The sequence below is a fragment of the Acomys minous genome (genome assembly GCF_964271855.1).
Source record: "Acomys minous genome assembly, chromosome: 5".
In the NCBI taxonomy this organism is placed as follows: domain Eukaryota; kingdom Metazoa; phylum Chordata; class Mammalia; order Rodentia; family Muridae; genus Acomys; species Acomys minous.
Window position 1 is genome coordinate 5,349,919 of NC_140494.1, and position 19,021 is coordinate 5,368,939.

At 40.2% G+C, this 19,021-nt stretch overlaps 1 pseudogene across 1 annotated transcript; it reads right to left on the reverse strand.

The window, feature by feature from the left end:
* Positions 1-1,722: 1,722 nt before the first annotated feature.
* LOC311598682 (POU domain, class 5, transcription factor 1-like) lies at positions 1,723-2,772 on the reverse strand (annotated as a pseudogene). Its single transcript has one exon. The product of its transcript is annotated as a POU domain, class 5, transcription factor 1-like (transcript).
* Positions 2,773-19,021: the final 16,249 nt, after the last annotated feature.

Sequence of the window (19,021 nt, forward strand, 5' to 3'; positions counted from 1 at the left end):
GTTTTTCTTGCGGGGGCAACAGAAAAGGATTGTTTTCTGAAGACAGCACAAGGCAAGAAAATTGTCATGGCAAACCTAAGCAGAAATGATTCTAAATGATAAACTATGAATATATTCTTTATGGATATGGAGGGAAAAATCACACTATTACTTTCTGAAAATTCTTTAGAGTGGGTTTCATGGAAATTTAATTTTTTTAGATGTGAAAACAGCAGTAGTATATTACTCAAACAATTCTAGCATTTCATATCATCGCCTACGAGGACTCTGGATTACTAGAATAAATTAACATATTTTTAATCAAAAAGAAATGTTACGATTGTTTTTAAAGAAATCTGCGTTCCACTGCCAGGCACACACATTTTAAACGTTACATCTTGTTGTTTCACTTCTCTTGAGAGATGCACCTCAGAGCGTTTGCTGGAAGTAAACTGTTGGCAAGGGAAAAGGAGGCATTGACTTTTTGAAATTTGATTAGTATGTTAATTTTAGTTATATTAAACAGGTTGGAGAACTACCTTACACCGTAACTTCATTGTTTACAATCAGTTTTTGTTTCACAGTCATAGGCCTCCGTGAAGCTGTCAGTATTCTATCCACCGTTGTCATTCCTAGGTCTTATGGGGAAGGACAAAGAGGAAGGGAGGAAGAAGCAACGTCAAGATATGGCGCACCCCTGAAGACGCTGTGCTTGGTAAGGAAGGAGAGGTTTTGAAAAGCACTCTAGAGAGAAGTGTGGGTAAGCCAGCTTCTCCCAGCCCCCGGAGCCACATACACTGGCGGGCTTTAATTGGTTTCTTGACTTGTGTGAGTTTGGGCACACTGCCCAATCCTCACCTGTATCATGAGCATCATTTGGACAGGGGAGAACATAGCAGGGAAACGTCTATTTTGGGGTGTATAAATGTATAAGGAGGTCAAGATGTGGGGAGACAGGAAGCTACTCGTTTTCAGGGTTGTGCTGGCTGAGAGAGAATGGAGAAAACATCTCTTGGTTAGTCAGGGAGCCCTCCTTGCATCCGCAGTCCCTCAAACCAACCCACGTGCTGAAGTTTGAGGGGTGCCAGGGATGTGACGGGGAGAAGCGCGGCTGTTGCTCTCCTGATGCAGTCTCCACTCATGGACAGACTTCTGAGCCTCACTCAGGCATTTACTAAAGAGATCTTTGAAGAGGCTTAGAAATGCCAAGGGCCAATTAAGACCATTGACATTTTTAGAGACAGAGCAAAACTGGATTTTTAAAAAAGGTTAATATTATTGTTACTTGAATTCCAAAGACTCAGTGATGCGCTAGTTTGGTACTTGATCTCTCTTCAAATATAATGTATAGGTTTACCTTTTTTAAATTTTAAATTTCTTTTTTCTTTTTTTTCTTTTTTGGTTTTTCAAGACAGGTTTTCTCTGTGTTGCCTTGGCTATCCTGGACTCACTTGTAGACCAGGCTGGCCTCGAACTCACAACGATCCACCTGCCTCTGCCACCCAAGGATTACAGGCATGCACCATTATGCCTGGCTAAATTTCTTTTTATTTAAGAACAAAATGATGAGTTACTTACCATCAACAGCATCATTGAACTTCATCTTCCCCCGACCCCTTTTGTGCTTTCAGTCCCTCCTCGGTAAACGACCTTAATCCTAAAGCTGTGGTGGTTGCCAGGTTTTCTTTGTCTACCTCCGTTCCCTTGCCTAGGCTCACCTCATCTCCAGGCAGGGACGGTGCCTCAGTTTGAACTCGTGGGAGAGCCTAGAGTAGTGACAGGAACAGAGGCAAAGACCTCACCCTCGGGAAAAGGGGTTGAACAGTAGAGCGTGGTGAAATGGGGCCTCCCATAGACTGGGACACCAAAATGGAGCCCCAGGGGCAGAGACCCTCCCGGGAAAAGAGACCCCACAGCCTCATACTCTTCTCACTGGGAGTAGTCAATGCTGGATCGTTGGTACTTCTGGCGCACGTTGCAGAACCATACTCGGACCTCGTCTTTCTCCATCCCAATCTGCTTGGCGGTGATACTGATCTGCTGCAGGGTGGGCTTTGGGCATTGCAGAAACATGTTTTCCAGGCGCCCCCTCACATGGTTCTCAGTGCTCGTCTGCTTTCTCTTGCGGGCCTGCACCAGAGTCTCCGCATTATCTCCGGAAGGTTCTCATTCCGGCCGGCTTCCTCCCACCACTTTTCCAGCAGGGGCCACAGCTTACACATGTTGCTGAAGCTGAGCTGCAGGGCCTCAAAGCAGCAGATGGTCATCTGGCTGAACACCTTTCCAAAGACAAAGCCCAGGGTGAGGCCCACGTCAGCCTGGATGTATCCCAAGGTGATTCTCTTCTGCTTCAGCACCTTGGCAAACTGCTCTAGTTTCTTCTGCAAGGCTTTCACGTCCCGGGACTCCTCGGGGCTTGGTTCCACCTTCTCCAACTTCATAGCCCTGGGCTAGACAGTTCAGGGCCCAGGGAGGCCTCCTCTGAGTTGCTCTCCACTCCTGCTCCTGCCTGGCCCTCAGGCTGCCAAGTCTCCACGCCAACTTGGGCCACTAGGCCCAGTCCAACATGAGGTCCACAGTATGCCATCCCTCCATAGAACGGCGGGGGACATGCGGTGATCCCCAACACCTCTGGGCCTGGTCCAACACCTGGCCCGATCCTCGGCCCACCTGGAGGCCCTTGAAAGTTTAGCCAGGTTCTAGGGTCCACCCATGCTGGCTCCAACCCTCCTAACTCATCACCTCTACCTAGTGGCGTGAGAAGGCGATGTCTGAAGTCAGGTGTCCGGCCATGGGGAAGGCGTGCACCCCAAGCCAGGGCCCTGCCAGAAGGAGGGCTCACTTAGGGACCTCTTCACCTCTCTCGCATAGGCTCATCTTTAATGCCTTAAAGCCAGTACTTGTTACACCTAAAGGAATTTATTTTGTACAACAACACCCCATCTCTGTCTTTTCGTCTTCACCCATAGAATCTCATTGGTGCCTGATGCCTTTGATTGGCTATTTCCTCTAATCTCATTGGTGCCTGCTGCCTTTGATTGGCTACTTTCTTTGAAATAGCTCTCACATTTTACTTGCCGTCCCGCTCCTGCTCCAGAGAAGTGAGGAGCCCTTAAACAACTCCAGTCCATCTCACTTTCTCATTTTATGCATAGCTTAACAGGTTAGAGTTAATTGTCACCTTGACAGAATCTGGGATCTTCCTGGGTTTTGGCCTTTGGGCATTCCTATAAAGCGTTTCTTAGACTGAATTCACAGAGGTGGGAAGACCTGGCCACAGCCCTGGCTGAGATCCTGGAGGTGTAAATGGAGAAAGGATGTTGAGTAGCAGCAAGGGTTCTTTGCTCTTTTTTCCATGACTGAGTGTGCAGGAAAAGGAGGCAAGACAACACTGTATGTGAGAAATATGGGGAAAATATTGATTCAATAGAAAATATGACAGCAGCTTTCTTCTAGCTTCAACTATTGCTCTATGAGCTGTAAATCATAACATGTGATCATTAAAAAAAAACATCACTTTTGTTTCTGATGCTTAAGCACATAAAATGTTGTAAATCCTCCACACACATGAATGAGTGAGTGAGTGAGTGAACAGTGCAAGGCTCATTTTTTGGGGGGGGGGGTGGTTTACCTATGATGAATTAAATGAACCTCTGTCTCAAGGAGTTTGTAATCATAAGAAGAAAATAAGCTACTGACAATTTTAATACAAAACAGAATGACAAATTATCAATAATATAGATACAGACCAAAGGTAAATATGATAACTGCCTCAGAGAAGACTGAATAAAAAGGAAGCAATGTAGGCCCATTTTGAAAGACCATTTATGTTGTAGTTGGTGGAATCCTTAAGGGTTATTCCTGGAAATTCTGGAAAGATGCAGGTAGCACAAGAGCAGGGACATGTAAGAGTGTGAGTTCCTTAAACCCTGCATCTGGTATTGCTTGCCCTTGGAATCCTCGCCACAGCACTGAGCAGGAATTGCAGCAGAAATGTCAGGGTGTGTGTGTGTGTGTGTGTGTGTGTGTGTGTGTGTGTGTAGATTTTTGCCCATTTATGCTGCTATAACAGAATATCTTAAATTAGGGTAATTTTTAAATTAGTAGGAATTTATTTCTTACAGTTCTAAAGGTCAGGAAGTTCACACTCGGCACATAAGAAAATGCAAGGTGGTGGTGCTGAAGGCTGCTCTGTTTCCATGACGGTGCTCGGGGCATCCTCCTCCAGAGACAACTGAGGCTGTGTCCCTACTTAATCTAAGGATAATGGTCTCCAAATGACAAAAAGGCCTGGCAGCTCTCGGAAGCCTGCTATGTAAAGCCTTTTCCCCACTCAGGAGAACAGCCTGCTCTCAATTCAGTCATTCTCCCAAAAGGCTTTAACTCTTGATAATTTGGGTTTTAGTTTTAAATATGAATTTCAGAGTGAGAGATATACTCAAAAGACAGTAGATGTATATCTGAGGGCTATCTTAGTTAGCTGGGGGGAGGGGGTGCTTTCTCTCACACCCTGTCCATCATTTGGAAAAGTCAGTGCAGGAATTCGAGGTAGGAACCTAGAGAGAGTAACTGAGACAAAAACCAGGGCAGTGCTACTTATTGGCTTGCTCTAAATGCCTTGTTCAGCCTATTGGATGTGTGTGTGTGTGTGTGTGTGTGTGTGTGTGTGTGTGTGTGTGTGTGTGAGAGAGAGAGAGAGAGAGAGAGAGAGAGAGAGAGAGAGAGAGAGAGAGAGAGAGAGAGATCAAACCCAGGACCACTAGTCTAGTGTCTAGTGGTGGTATCCCATGTAGTGAACTGAGCCTTCCCACACCAATCAAACAATGCACTACGTGCTCCATTCATTCTGTGGGGAGGATATTTTCTCACTTGAGGCTACCTCTTCCAAAATGACTCTAGCTTGTGTCAAGTTGCCATTAAATTAGCCATCACAAGGAAGTAAGAAATTTGGTTGCTAACGTGTTTGCAGGAGTCTTAAAAAAAAAAAAAGAAGAAGAAGTGTGGCAAGTGTGTATGAAAACGTGCACCTGTAAGCCAGTCCCTGTTCATACAGAAACCACTGTCTGGTCTTAGAGCTTTGACCCCTACAGCACTAAGGTTTGACTGTAAGAAACACAGGGCAGTGTTAGACTTCCACAGCTGCTGGGTCTATTGTGTTACCACAGGGCTTTGACTGGTTAGGTCTGTGGTTCATTTTCCCTTTGTGGTTTAGAACTGCCATGGTTTGGCATTTATGACAGAGGTGGAAAAGGGCCACTGCCTGCTTTTAACTGTACCCATTGTCCTCTGGCAGGTATTCAGGACAGTGCTTCCACTCAGCATGGACACACTGCTGAGAACCATAACACTTTAAGGAATGTATGGAAATGCTTGGTTCTCATTTTTTTTAAACAAGAAGAAAATATAAAGGCAATATTAATGAAGGGTGCATGGGTTATACACGTTTATATGTATATACATTTATATAAATTTTGATGATTATATTTCAGACACACATCTAACAAGGGAAAAGTCCCACAATCCATGAGCATGATAGTTATGACTTATTTCCCCCAGCTTCTCTTGCATCATAGCCAGAAGGAAAAAAATACAATACAAAACAACAACCAAATACAAAACTAATCAAACAAAACACTATACAGTTGAGGTGTTTGTTCTTACAGTACCTGTATTTCTCTATATAGTGGAATGCTAATGGGATTAAATGGAGAGTATATAGCAAAACATCAGTTATGCCCATAATATTTTTAGTAACCAGAGTATAATTCCCAAATATCCAAGGATTGTGTATCATTTGTTTTAAAGGGATGACACTGTGCTTAAGAAGCAACACTAGGCTGACATGCAAGTAGCTATGTGAAGCGCCCGTCCTGTTGGGAGGGTGCAGTTCCCACTGAGCCTTAGTACAATAGAGCATCAAGTAGATAGGTTTTTTCTTGAGCAGGCTTGATAGTTACTGTGTATTTTAGAAAATAAAATTAAACCTATACTTTTGGAGAGTTGGTAGGCAATGAATAGTAAAATAACAAATCTAGGTTGATCTATTATATTTTTTTCTATGTCATTCCTTAATTGCATTATAGAAAACTAAAGAGATTTGGGGGGGGGAATGCTACATATTATGAAGTATTCTTTGTAAATTGATTCTTCTTAGAGAACACAAGAAGAACATTCTGGGATTTTTTGCATAAATATGTCAATGTTCTCAACTTATAAAAAGCAGTGCTAAAAGCAGAGGGTCTATTTCTATTCTCAACAGCCTGGCCATCATGAAGCCTGGTCTCTGCTACCAGGACAAGGAGACATGCCTAAGACTGGCCAATAAATATCACCATGAAGAGAAGTCCAGCTGTTATCTCAGGATGCATCTGCTCATTGCTATGTTCCCAGAAAATGAGATTTGGAGGGTTTCTCAGAGCAGTAAAATAGACACAACATAAGATTATTTGAGTCACCATTTAGTAACATGATGCAAGTATATTCACACTTTTGTCCAGCCATTATCCTCATCCATATCTGGGGTGTGTTTTTTCAATTATTTCTGAACTCAGTCTCTATATCAACTGGCAATTACTACTGAGCATTTTACTCCCCACAAACCATGACCAGCCCACTTTACTTCCTTTCTGTGAAAGTTTGACTACTCTAAGTATATTATACATATTTGTACATATACAATACTTTTAATATCATGGCTGCCTTATTTCACTTAGTGTAACATCACCAAAGTTCACCCATTTAGTAACACACTCTAGAGTATCCTTGCCTTTTACATTGAATAACTATTTTATAAAGACACATTATGCTATTTAAAAAAAAAAAAACTTTTTATGTGTTGACGGACCCTAGGTGTTCTCACCGTGAGACCACTGGCAATAATGCTGCTATGAATGTGAGCTACAAATGTCTGCTTTTTATTCTTGTTTTCAAGCATTAAACATTTATTTGACAAAGAGTATTCATCTGTCTTTCTGAATCAAGTAATTGGAAGGATGCTTAATAACCTTTGAGTCTACCCACCTCTCTGAGAATTGGAATATCTCCACTATTTTAGCCCATGAAAAGACTAATACTTTTAAAGACTGAACATCTATCTAGAGTGAAGCCTTTGTTTGGTACCTGGGCCTTCTGAGTTTTTGAGCTGTGCCCTTCCAACATGGAACTATTCAATGATTCAATGATTGGGGAGACCCCCTCATTCTTCTTCCGTATGCCATATAAGTAGCTCATGCCACACATTCTCATCACCAGACCATTTTTATTCTGCTCTGGAGGATGTGGGTAAAGGAGTTAAATTTTACCCATGCTCAGCCATCATTTTAAAGAAAATTACTATTCAGATTTTGGAGCTCTTGGTGGCCATGAATATGTCTCGTAGCAGATTATATTGGGTGGTAATTTTCTCCTTGCATGTGCAATGATTCCTCCTAGATTCACTTTACAATCTGGTGAATATTAAATTGTTATTACAGCATGGCTTTCTCCACTTCATTTTATTTTACTACCAGGGTTATGGGCTCAATGTTGTAGTTACAGTTTATTTCACTTACAGTCAACATCTATTTCAGGCACTTGTTAGCTTCCTCTCGCGTGTTTGTAAATCAGCTTCTTTATGCATCAGCCTCTTTATTAGGGTTGAAGGTAGAAATGGCAGTGCACCAGCTGGAGGCTCTACTTCATGTTTCAAAAGAGGGCATAATTCTGCTATTTCAATAGGAACTCAATACCCAGAGCTATTAGTGGTGAAATCTGATTTATCAGTCAGTGAGAAACAGCGACTGTATTCTTGACATTTTTCCTGTAATCCATAACAAGTGTTAAATCAATTATGCTCAGTGGATGATGATTTTAGTCTTGCAAACAGGATGTTTTGTATCCTGACCTATGTTTATATGCTAGGCACACCTTGCTCTGGACCACCCACTAATGTACGTGAGTTACATAGCCTTGGCTTCCTGGTTCCTCATCAGCACAACCTTTCATTAAGAGGCATCCTTTGATGTGCACATGTTTTAACTACCAACTAACCCAGATGCTACACCCCAGCCACATTCTCCATCTGGTGACATGCTCAGGTGTAGCACTGATTAATAAACAAGTGTTACCGAAGGACCAAGTACCCCAGGGCTATTACTAGAGATCTACGGGCAGCTCCTATGCACCATAACCTGTTCATATTGTGCATATAGACCAAGTCTGAACCAGCCTAACCTGCCTTGTCTATCCATACCCATGAAACCATTATAAAGAGTCTTTCTGGTCTCCTCTTCCTTCCATATAACCATCTTGGAGTTGCTCCATGTAGTATGTATTTGATCTGCTTTTCAGGATCAATAACAACCACCCTTTTAATATTAGGTTTTTTTCGTCTTATGTGTTATATTAACATACACATCTTCAAATAATAATGTCTATTTCTCACTGGAAAAATGTTCCAAATGTATTACCTTATTTTAAAAAGATATACTTCATGTTTGTCAAATACAAATAGCCAAATCACTATGGATGTAGCATTTCTACAATTCCTGAGTGCTTTGTAATTTTTCCTGCTTTATGTAGTTTATTTTATTTATAATACTATAAATATATGTGTTAAAAAAGAAATATAATAATAAACAAAGTAGAAAAGAAAAAGAGATACCCTACCCTACTTTTTTTAAAATGAGTGATCCTGGCAACTGAACCAAGGGCATCATGCGTATGAGATCAGTACTCTACAACTGAGTTATAGTCCCAGCCCAAAGTGATATATTATTTAGTGTGGTTCTATGGGAAGGACAAGGGTAGACTTGGCACAGCTGTGGTGGATCTAACTTCTCTTACAGAGGACTGGAAGCAGCCTGTTCATGGAAGGGGTCTGCCCTACCCCTGTCCCAGTAGGTCTTCTGGGCAAGAAGCTGCCTGTGTGTGAGCCACTGAAAGAGAAAGTCAAATTAAGAAAAACAGAAACAAAAAACAAAAGCAGTCTCAATTCTAATGAGGGAAAGGGGGTGGGGAAGACTCAGAGACTAAAAAAACAAAACAAAACAAAACTAAACTAAACTAAAAGGATTCAAATAATATGTAAAATGAAACAACAAATAACTTAGCTGAAAGAAGTAAGGCAAACGCAAATTGAGCTGTACAGCTCCCTGTGAGGCATGGGAGCAGAAGTTACTTCTGAAAGCCATTTGTTTGTTCCTTTCTGAGAGGTACTGTGGATTGACCCTACAAAAGTAGGTTGCTAAAAAACTAACAACAACAAATCCTCCAAAAACCAAAGAACCAAACAAAACCAAAAAACCAAGCCAACTGAACAAAAAAGACCCTCTAAAACAAGAAGTATCTAAACAGCTATGAAGGTTGAAACACAAGAACACACAAAAAACGAAAAAGCCAGGGCATGTGATTTTTCTCAAAGGTCATAACTTCTCAACTGCTGGACTCAAAGAAACTGAAGTAAGCAAGTCCCGGATAAACATGGATGGTTAGATGACACATGACTGAATTCAGGGTGCAGAGAAGAAGGACAAGGGAGAAGAGAAACCTAGAGAAAAACTCAGCAAAGTGGACAGGAATATTAGCAATATGGAGGAAAATTCAGCAACAAAATTTGGACAAAATGAATAAAAATTTAAAAAGTGAACTCAGTGAAGTAAAAAGTAAAATGTGAGTTAAGCAAGGCTTTAACACAAGGTTGAAAAAAAAGAACCAACAATACTCAAACAGGAATAAGGACCAAGGTATGAACACAACAAAATCTGGGAACTCTGGGAGACAATCTGGAGATAATATTGAAGGACCTGTAAAATAGAAGAAACAGCTGAGGTAAGCCCTAAGTATTGATACTCTATTCAATATAATCATAGAAGAAAATTTCCCAAGTTCAAAGGAAAAATCAACACTCAAGCACAAGAGACACGTAGAACATCAAAAAAAATAGATGATTAGACTTGAGTCCCCCCATGACATGTTATAATTAGCTTGTAAAAGATACAAAACAAAGAAATAATATTAAATGTTCCAAGAGAAAAATGCCAACTTACTTAGGAAGGCAATGAATCTGAATACCATCAAATTTCTCTAAGAACTGTAAACTCCAGGAAAGCATGGGATGGTACATTTCAGTCTCTGAAAATAAACGACTGCTAAATCCATCAAAAGTGTTTTTTTTCAAAAATACCTTTTAAAATTGATAGAGAAATAAAGAGCACTTGAAATAATCAAAAGGTACATCAGCTCATAAATCACAAACCAGAACTACAGAATATACTTAAAGGGTTACTAATCAAAGGATAGGAATAAGAGAATCTCAATTCAATCATGAGAGCAAGGAAATAATACGTCCCACGAGGAGACAAGATGAAGAAAGGATACATATGGAGGACTCCATCATGTTTAATAAATAATAAAAAAAACCACCACCTAATTCTAGGGGAGGAGAAAGTAAAGAACAAGCAGTCCAACCATGTAGAAAAGCAAAGAGCAATTGCAACAACTGATGAACAGATTTTAATAATAGTGTTATATAATAACATTAAATGTAAGTGGACCAAGCTCAACAGCGAATAGAACAAGAATTGGCTGTGCTGGTTGAAAAAGAGATTCAGCCATCTATTGTCTCCAAGAAATCCACCTTACTAGCAAAGACACCCAGAGACTGAGAGTCAAAAGAATAAAAAAATCTATCAAATTAATTGAAACTGATAAGCTGCCAATAGTCATACTGATATATGATAAAATGGACATTAAAACTAAGTTATAAGAAATAAAGAAGGTAACTATGTGTTTTAAAAGGGAACAATTAATTAAAAAGAATAGTAGTTGCAAATATATTCACACCATATATTTGGAGTTCCAACTTCATAAAGCAAACACTGATGGACATAAAAGGTCAGAAAAGTCTTTACTGAATAATAGTGGGTGATTTCAGAATTCCACTACCATCTCTAGATAGCCCACCCAAACTAAATATCATTGAAGAAATATTAAACTTAATCTACACCCTAGATCAAATGGTCTTAGCAGACATCTACAGATAATTCTACCCAATAGATACAAGATCCATGTTATTTTAAAAAGCCCAGTGGAACCTTATCTAAAACAGATATCATTTTAGATCAGTAATCAAAGCTTACTAAATATGAAAGAATCAAACTAATCACTTGTATATTGTCAAGTCATATATAATAAAACTAGAAGTTGCTAGTAAGAAGCAACACAAATGCATAGAGACTGAACAATACATTTTTGAAAGACCAGTGGGATTTTGAAGAAGTCAACACAGAGGTTAAGAAATTCTTAGGATAAAATATAAATGAAAGTTCAACTTTCATTTGTGATGCAGATAAGCTAGTTCTAAGAGGACCTCATGGCTATGAGTGTTTATATTTTAAAAAAATCAGAAAGAGCTCAAATAAATAACTAAAAAGTGGACTTCAACTTCATAGAACAATAAACCAAGGCAAAATCAAGTGTAGATTATAACAAGAAATAATGACCAGGAGAGAAATCAATGCAAAGGAGACCAAAATAACAGTATATAATGTCAATCAAACAGAGAGTTGGTTCTCTGGGGGAAAATGCAAGATTGCTAAATGTGTCAAAAGAAGAGAGAGAGAGAGAGAGAGAGAGAGAGAGAGAGAGAGAGAAGACACGAGTTCATTAAAATGTGAGATGTAAAATTGAAGATTACTACAGATTCTAATGAAGGCCAGAGAAACACTAAAGAAGGCTTTGAAAACTTATATTAGGGGAAAAAAAGGATCTAGAGAGATGGTTCAGCAGTTTAAAATACTTGATGCTCTTGCAAAGGACCCGAGTTCCCTTTCCAGGATCCACATTATGGCTCACAACTATCATTAACTTCACTTTAGGGGACCTAATCACTTCTTCTGATCTTCACATGCACCAGACCTACATGTGGCACATACATACATACATACATACATACATACATACATACATACATACATGCAAAACATTAATATATTTAAAATAAAATTAATTAAAGAGAAAAGCATACATTCCTAGACAAGTGACCTACCAAAAATTAAATGACGTAGTTATAAACCACCTAAATAGACCTATAACCCATAATGAAAATAAAGCATTTCCCAATTAAAATAATCCAGATGTCATTGCTTAATTCTAACAAATCTTTAAGGATGCACCAACATTAATGCTTTCAAAATATTCCATAAAATAGAAAGGAAGGAAACACTACAAAACATACTACAGAGATGGAATTTCTGTGATGGCAAAATCAGATGAGGAATCATACAAAAAAAAAAACTATAGGCCAATTTCCATGATTTTCATAAACACCAAAATTATCATTAAAATACATGTAAACTAAATATAAGAGCAATTAAGATGGGAAGACTTCTCTTAACCAAACTGACATAGCTAATATTGTAAAAATGGCCACATTACCAAAAGTATTCTACAGATTCAGTATAGTTCCTGTCAAGATAACAAAAATATTATCACAAAAGTAGAAAACTTAATTCTGAAATTTATGTCAGTGTATGAAAGACCACAAATAGCCAATCCTTAACAGAATTAACAGTGCTGGGGGCATAATAATACTACTTCTCAAATAATTTTATAGGGCCACCAAAACATCATGTTGCACAAACGCAAACACAAACGTAGACCAACAGAACCGAATAGAGCACCCAGAAATAAACTCCTTTGCTCATTTTTGTCTGAACCATATGCTCGTCATGGGTGAGAAATTTACCTTTTTTTTGCCATTTACTTCCTTATAATTTTTTGGTTATTAACATTAGGTCCATCCTCTTTCCAATCTATAAATGACAGATTTATAGGTGGGTCTATTACTCTTTCATTCATGAGAAAATATGCATTGATTTTACCAAAAAATTTTGTTGATACTGTTTCATTTGATTCTTAAACTTTTAAAAATAAATAAAACACCTTGAGTTCTAAGCCAACTGCTTTTTTCTCAGAGTCACATGGGCCTCTATAATTTATTAATGTTCTTAACTCATGTATTTCAACTTGCTATGACCCCTTTCTAGTCATACAAATCAATACACTCACCTGTCAACTTACTCTGTCACCTGTTCGGTTCTCAATTTCGTGGGGAAGGCAGGATACCAGTTAGTAGTGGTGGAAGAATCATGGCTATTGTATGTAAGCTAGGATAGAATTAAGATATATGAATAATGAAGCACTAAGTTTGCATGCGTTTTACCCAGGCCCTATCTAATTTCAAGGATGAAGTCTATTAGCTAAGATGTATCTGAGGCAACTGCAGAGGCCTGAATACAGGAAGCCCTGAGATAGATTCATGTTGCTGAAATATACTCATCATGATAGATATCATAGAGCAAACATCTGCCTAATGAAAAAGGTGGATCCAAGAAAGGAGAACATGAAAGGGGTAAGAGATAAGGCTGGGGCTATCACCTGTACCCCAACACTGGATATCTTACTGAAAAGTTCCCTTTTATCTTTCCAACTACACAGGCCACCAAAGGCTGCCAAGGGCAAGAGTTGAAGGACTTAAGCACCCACTCTTTGAAGAAGACTGACCTTCCAATGGCAACATTGATGAGCTGAAGTGGATCTGGCTAGACGGGAGAAAGGCCATATCCAGGAAGTTTGGATGGAAACCCAGCTTGGAAAAGGCATGCACTCTTGCCCATTGCTCTACCCTGAAGGCACCTGCACACTGTCATCTCCTAAGATCACAGAGAAACATGGGGAGTTTGGTATGGGGGATTCTCCCAAATCATGATCCTTTTTTTCTTTTATTTTGACAAATGTGAATTATTATAGTGACTGGTTAAATTAGACCCTTTGCTTTTCTATGTCAAAATGCTTTCAAAAGGCTTCATGTTGGAAAACTATTACAAATTTTAAACACAGTGAACGTTGGCTTTGCTCATCACACTTCTGTTTGTTACATATTTGTGGGTTTCTTTAAGATTTATTTCAACTTTAATGATGTATATCATCTGTACGTGTGGGTAGTTGCATATGTTAGTGCAGATTCTCACGGAGTCCATAAGAGGGCAGCAGATCCCCGGGAGCTGGAGTTAGGGAAAGCCTGCCTCCACTGTGTGTGGGCACTGGGAACCCAGCCTGAGTCTTCTGCAGTACGCTCTTAACTGCTGAGTAGTCTATAGTCCCTGTAAATTTATTTTAAGATGAGCTTACAATCTCTGCATCCCAATTTAGTATCTGAGGCATTTTTCACAATAATGGACAAGGTATGCAGAGCTTATGATGATAAACGACATACAGTAGATGATGCTCCATAGCTCAAAATAGCCACGTCAGGGAAAAAAGGGAACTCGCTCCACTCTTTTCAGATGTAGGTGCTGTTTCAGATGAATGAAGCTTTTTGGAAAACTTGATGCTTTAGATCTGAAATGTTTCCCCCAAAACTCATAATTGTTGGGCATGGTCCATGACGCAGCAGGTATTGAGAGATAAACAGCGTACAGAAGGGAGCTTTTAGAAAGCCATCATGAAGGCTCTATCTCCTCGGTGTGTTAATCGAGATGTGGAGTCCTAATTTCATGGCATTACAGGACGGTACTGTTACCTGAGAAGTCGATTACTGGGGGCTTGTTCTACAAGGGTACACGTTGCCCCAGAGACCCCCTCCATCCCCACTGACTTGTGGGCCACCCTGAGGTGAGGTGATGAGCAGTGATCTACCGTACTCTTTCCTCATGGGGCTCATCCTTACCAAGTCTCAGAAACAATGAGTCAAAACCCCCTGAAACTGTGACCTCAAATAAAACTTTCTCATTTAAATTAGTTTTCTCAGATTATTTGGTCATAGATAAACAGCTAGCTTACACAATAGCTTACATAGGGAATGCTGACAATTAGAGTACAAGAAATAAGCATTTACATTTTGCTCATAATTATGGGAGAAGTACGTATCAAATTTCTCAGTAGACAGCTCTATTTCACAAGGAGAAAAGTCTATTTTCCCACAGACTGAACTATCTGACAGCCTGTTTGTCTGTTAGTTCTGTCTGTGTCAAGATGGTCAGTGTTTCACAAGACCAAAGTCCTAAGGAATTTTTCTCTGTGGCTGTGTAAACAAGATGACCCATTCCTTTCCCTCCTTCACTCATTCACATTATGATTTAAGATTTAAGCAAATATGGGAGCCCTGGGGTGTCTACTGTTTGCAATACAGCCGGGAAGTAAGTGTGCTAATCACAGTGTGCTCTCCAGCTCCTGTGGCGTTTTCCTCTTCTAGAGAAACTGCCTCCTCAGACCCATTTGAGGGTTCTATGGTGCTGCTTGGCTTTACTACATCAATGAAGGACCTTCAAACCCGGGTCCTCTCTTCTAGATTTGTCAAGGCTTTTTTTTTTAATTCCTAAGATGATTAGTTGCAATATGATAAATTCTTAAGCCAGGAGAAGGGATAAGCCCAGTCCTTAGAGGGAGATGTAGGAAATTTAGCGTTCAAGGGAAGCATCTGTTACACAAGACTCTTTCAGGATAATAATAAAATGTACCAGGTTTTTGTTTGTGTTCACTTGTTTTGTTCATAGAGTCTAAAGTTTTCATGTAGTAACCAGGGTATTTTGTTTAGTTGTGTTTTCTGTTGTTGCTTTTTGTTTTTGTCTCTACTCCTGTGATGGTTAGTGTTAACTCAACTCAAGTAGGGGAGGAGGTTCCCCTTGGTCTTAGACCTAGGGGAGGAGAATAGGGTGAAAGTGGAAGGGAAGGAGGAACAGGAGGATACAAGTGATGGGATAACAATTGAGTTGTAATCTGAATAATTTAATAAAAAAATTTTTAAAACTCTTAAAAAAAAAAAAAGACTTGCCCGGGACACATGCTTCTCTGAGCCTGCCTGTCTGCGGTTGGTCTGGACTAAGTTCACTGATGCAGCAAAGTTTATCTTAATTATGTGTAGGACCTGAGTGGAGAGAGCAAAGCATGTGTGTAGCAATTCATTGTTCTGGGCTGTGGGTTTTCTCTTGAGCCCCTGCTGCTGCAACTTTCCCTCCATGTTTCCTTACATGGACTGTAAGGTAGAATTATCAGACAGATGGACCCTCTATGTCCTGAGTGGCTTTTGTCAAGCATTTTATCACAGAGACAAGAAAGAGACTAAGACAACCGTGAAGCACCAGGGGAGAGAAAAAGCCACAGATTTGTAAGGACGCGATTCCAAACCTTTGAACTGGAGGCAAGTGACCTGCTGAGAGGGTCTCAGTGGCTTAAGGATTGCAGTCTTGACTTAGGTTAGCCATGAAGGGGAGGACAGCACAGATTTACAGTAACCGTAAGTTTACGACACAGCCTTATGCTTTGGACAAACGTAGGGAAAGGGGAACATTATTAGTGCAAATTAAGTGTACTAGTATATTTTCTGTTGCTTTCACAAAATGCCACGACGAATGCAGCTCTTAGAAGAAAGAGTTTATTTGTGCTTACAGTGTCGGAAGGAGGAGAGTCCGTATTCTGGTGGGGAGGCATGGCATCGGGTGTCTGGCACGGCGGCCGGAGCAGGGAGCAGAGACCTCTCATTTTCAACTTCAAGCAAGATGCAGAGAGAGAGAACTGGGAGGCTTGGGAGGCTATAGCATCTCAAAGCTTGCCCCAGGTGACATATTTTTCTTTTTAGCAAGACCAACTTCCCAAGCCTTCCACAAACAGTGTCACCAACTGGGGACCAAGTGGTTCAGTACCCGAGTCTATGGGGGAAACAGCCCATTTAAACCAGTGCCTGAGGTCATTCAGTGTAGTATAGCACACCTGAATGTGCAGTTTACAGGACGTCCCAATCCTGGATGATGGTTCATGCTGGTCAGAGGAGTTCCAAGCTAGATGGGAAATGTGATTGAGTGGATACAGCTTTGCCATGGCTGATTTCTTACCCATCCGTTGGATGAGTCCAGACTTCTGATCTTGACCACACAGTTCATGCTCTTTAACTCCTTTGTTAAGACTGGAAAATTATCTGGATCTTTATTCTCTCAGTAAGCCTGCTTCCTCTAAATGTTATAATAAATTCTCCCTATGAGTGGATGGTGAAACAGAAAAAACTTCCAGTTATGCCATACTAAGTGGGGGATACAAGGTTTATTTTGAACAATGCGCTACATGTTAAAGGAAAATGCATACCAGAAAATTTCACTTCAAGGCTTCACACCCGGACAATGTGACAGTGGCTGTAATGTTGTCAGGACACCTGAAAATCCAGATGTCCAGTAAACAATGCGTGCGTAAACATGTGATGTCAAGGCTACGTTTCTCAGCCCTTTCTTGTGGTGTTTTAACCAACAACCTACTTTTCATCTGCACATGTTGTCTGTGTCACAAGGTCTGCCGGGCAAAGGGACAGCTGCTTGTGTCATGGAAAATAAATACATGTTGAAATGATTATTGTTTCAAATCTCTTAGTCATTTCAAAGGACATTTGGAGTACAAACAGATGATGTAACTCAGTGTGCTTCCAACAATGCATCTGCAAGGTAAGTCACACAATGCCTCAGGATGACATTAGGACCTCAAACAGATCGTCATTGAGAACAATATCGTAAGTGTAACCTATAAAACTCGTGTTCTATAACAAGGACGTTAATCTATGGTTTGAGCTAAGATAAAATTCATTTTCTTAAGGGAACACACCTTTATTTTATTTCACTAGAGCTCTTATTATTGCAAACTTCATGCCCATAAAACACACTAATAAAATTTCTTTTGGTATACTAGCAGTCTGCATTACACAAAACCGATAAAGAAGAGATTAAAAATTAAACATTTATGACCCCAGGAACTGCTGAGCAGACTATGCAGAGAACATCTGTAACCATAAAAGCCAGACACTTGAAGTCTGAATTTGCCTGTTGTGCTTACTTAATTACTGCGCACAGTAACTTGTTGGGTCCAGCCAGAGCAAAGAGTAGGCTGTAGAAAATGTCATTCCCTATGGGGTTTCCCCATGGAAATCCAGGAGGGAAAGATTCTCCTACCAGTACCCAAGTGTGACTTCCATTATTATTAAATGGAATCCTGTATACTAGGTGATGGTATAATGGGCCCCAGAGAAGGGAGATAAAAAAAAAAAAACCCTTAGATCACATCAGCAGTTATTATTTAACTTCTAATTCCTTAAACCTGGGAAAACAAGGAATAAAACTGGCTCTTAATTAACCGAACATTATAGTTTGTAATGCCTTCCCTAATGAGCACAGATTCACGACTTCGTGGCAACCCTGGCTTCATTCACATCTTCCCTCACTTTACGCCACCAGGCAACCAGATATCAGCTAGATATCACTGCTGCCAGTACATTCATCACAGCAGGGAGCATATTCTTGGTACACGTTCATTAAAACTGAACTATGGAAAGATAGCATGCTTTTCTGCTTGATTATGTGAGTAGATTTGTTACTTCAAGTTCGCTTTCAAAATCAGTTCCAAAACAAATCTGAGTGGCAGATTCAACATATTCAAAATCACAAGGCTCGTCAGTTTGCTTTGGTTCCTAAGAAGACAAAACAAAAGTTGTCTGCATAATGAGGACCAAATGCAGGCCCTGATTGGTTCCGTGCCATATGAAATCCTGATGAGCTCACTAAGGAATTACAAGAGTGAAGGGCGGAAGCATGGCTTGATAGGTGAGAGCACTTGTCATACAAACTTGGGGCAAAGAGTCAGCATCCCCAGGACCCCCCAAGATGTCTGGCTAGCTAGCCTATCCTGTGCAGTAGCAACAACGAGACCCTTAAACAAGGTGAAAAGTGAGGACCAACACTTCAAATAGTCTTTCTAATGTCTAGAAGGGCACATGGTGCCTGAACCTGCATATCTGTATTTAACACACACACACACACACACACACACACACATACATGCACACACACGCACATACACGCACGCACATACATATACCCACACAAATTCACACAGAGACATATGCATGCACACTAACACACGCACACATGCACACATATACATATATACACTCATATGCAAACAAACTCACACATAGACATATGCATGCACACACACAAAGATGCACACATGTTCGCACACACAGATGCAT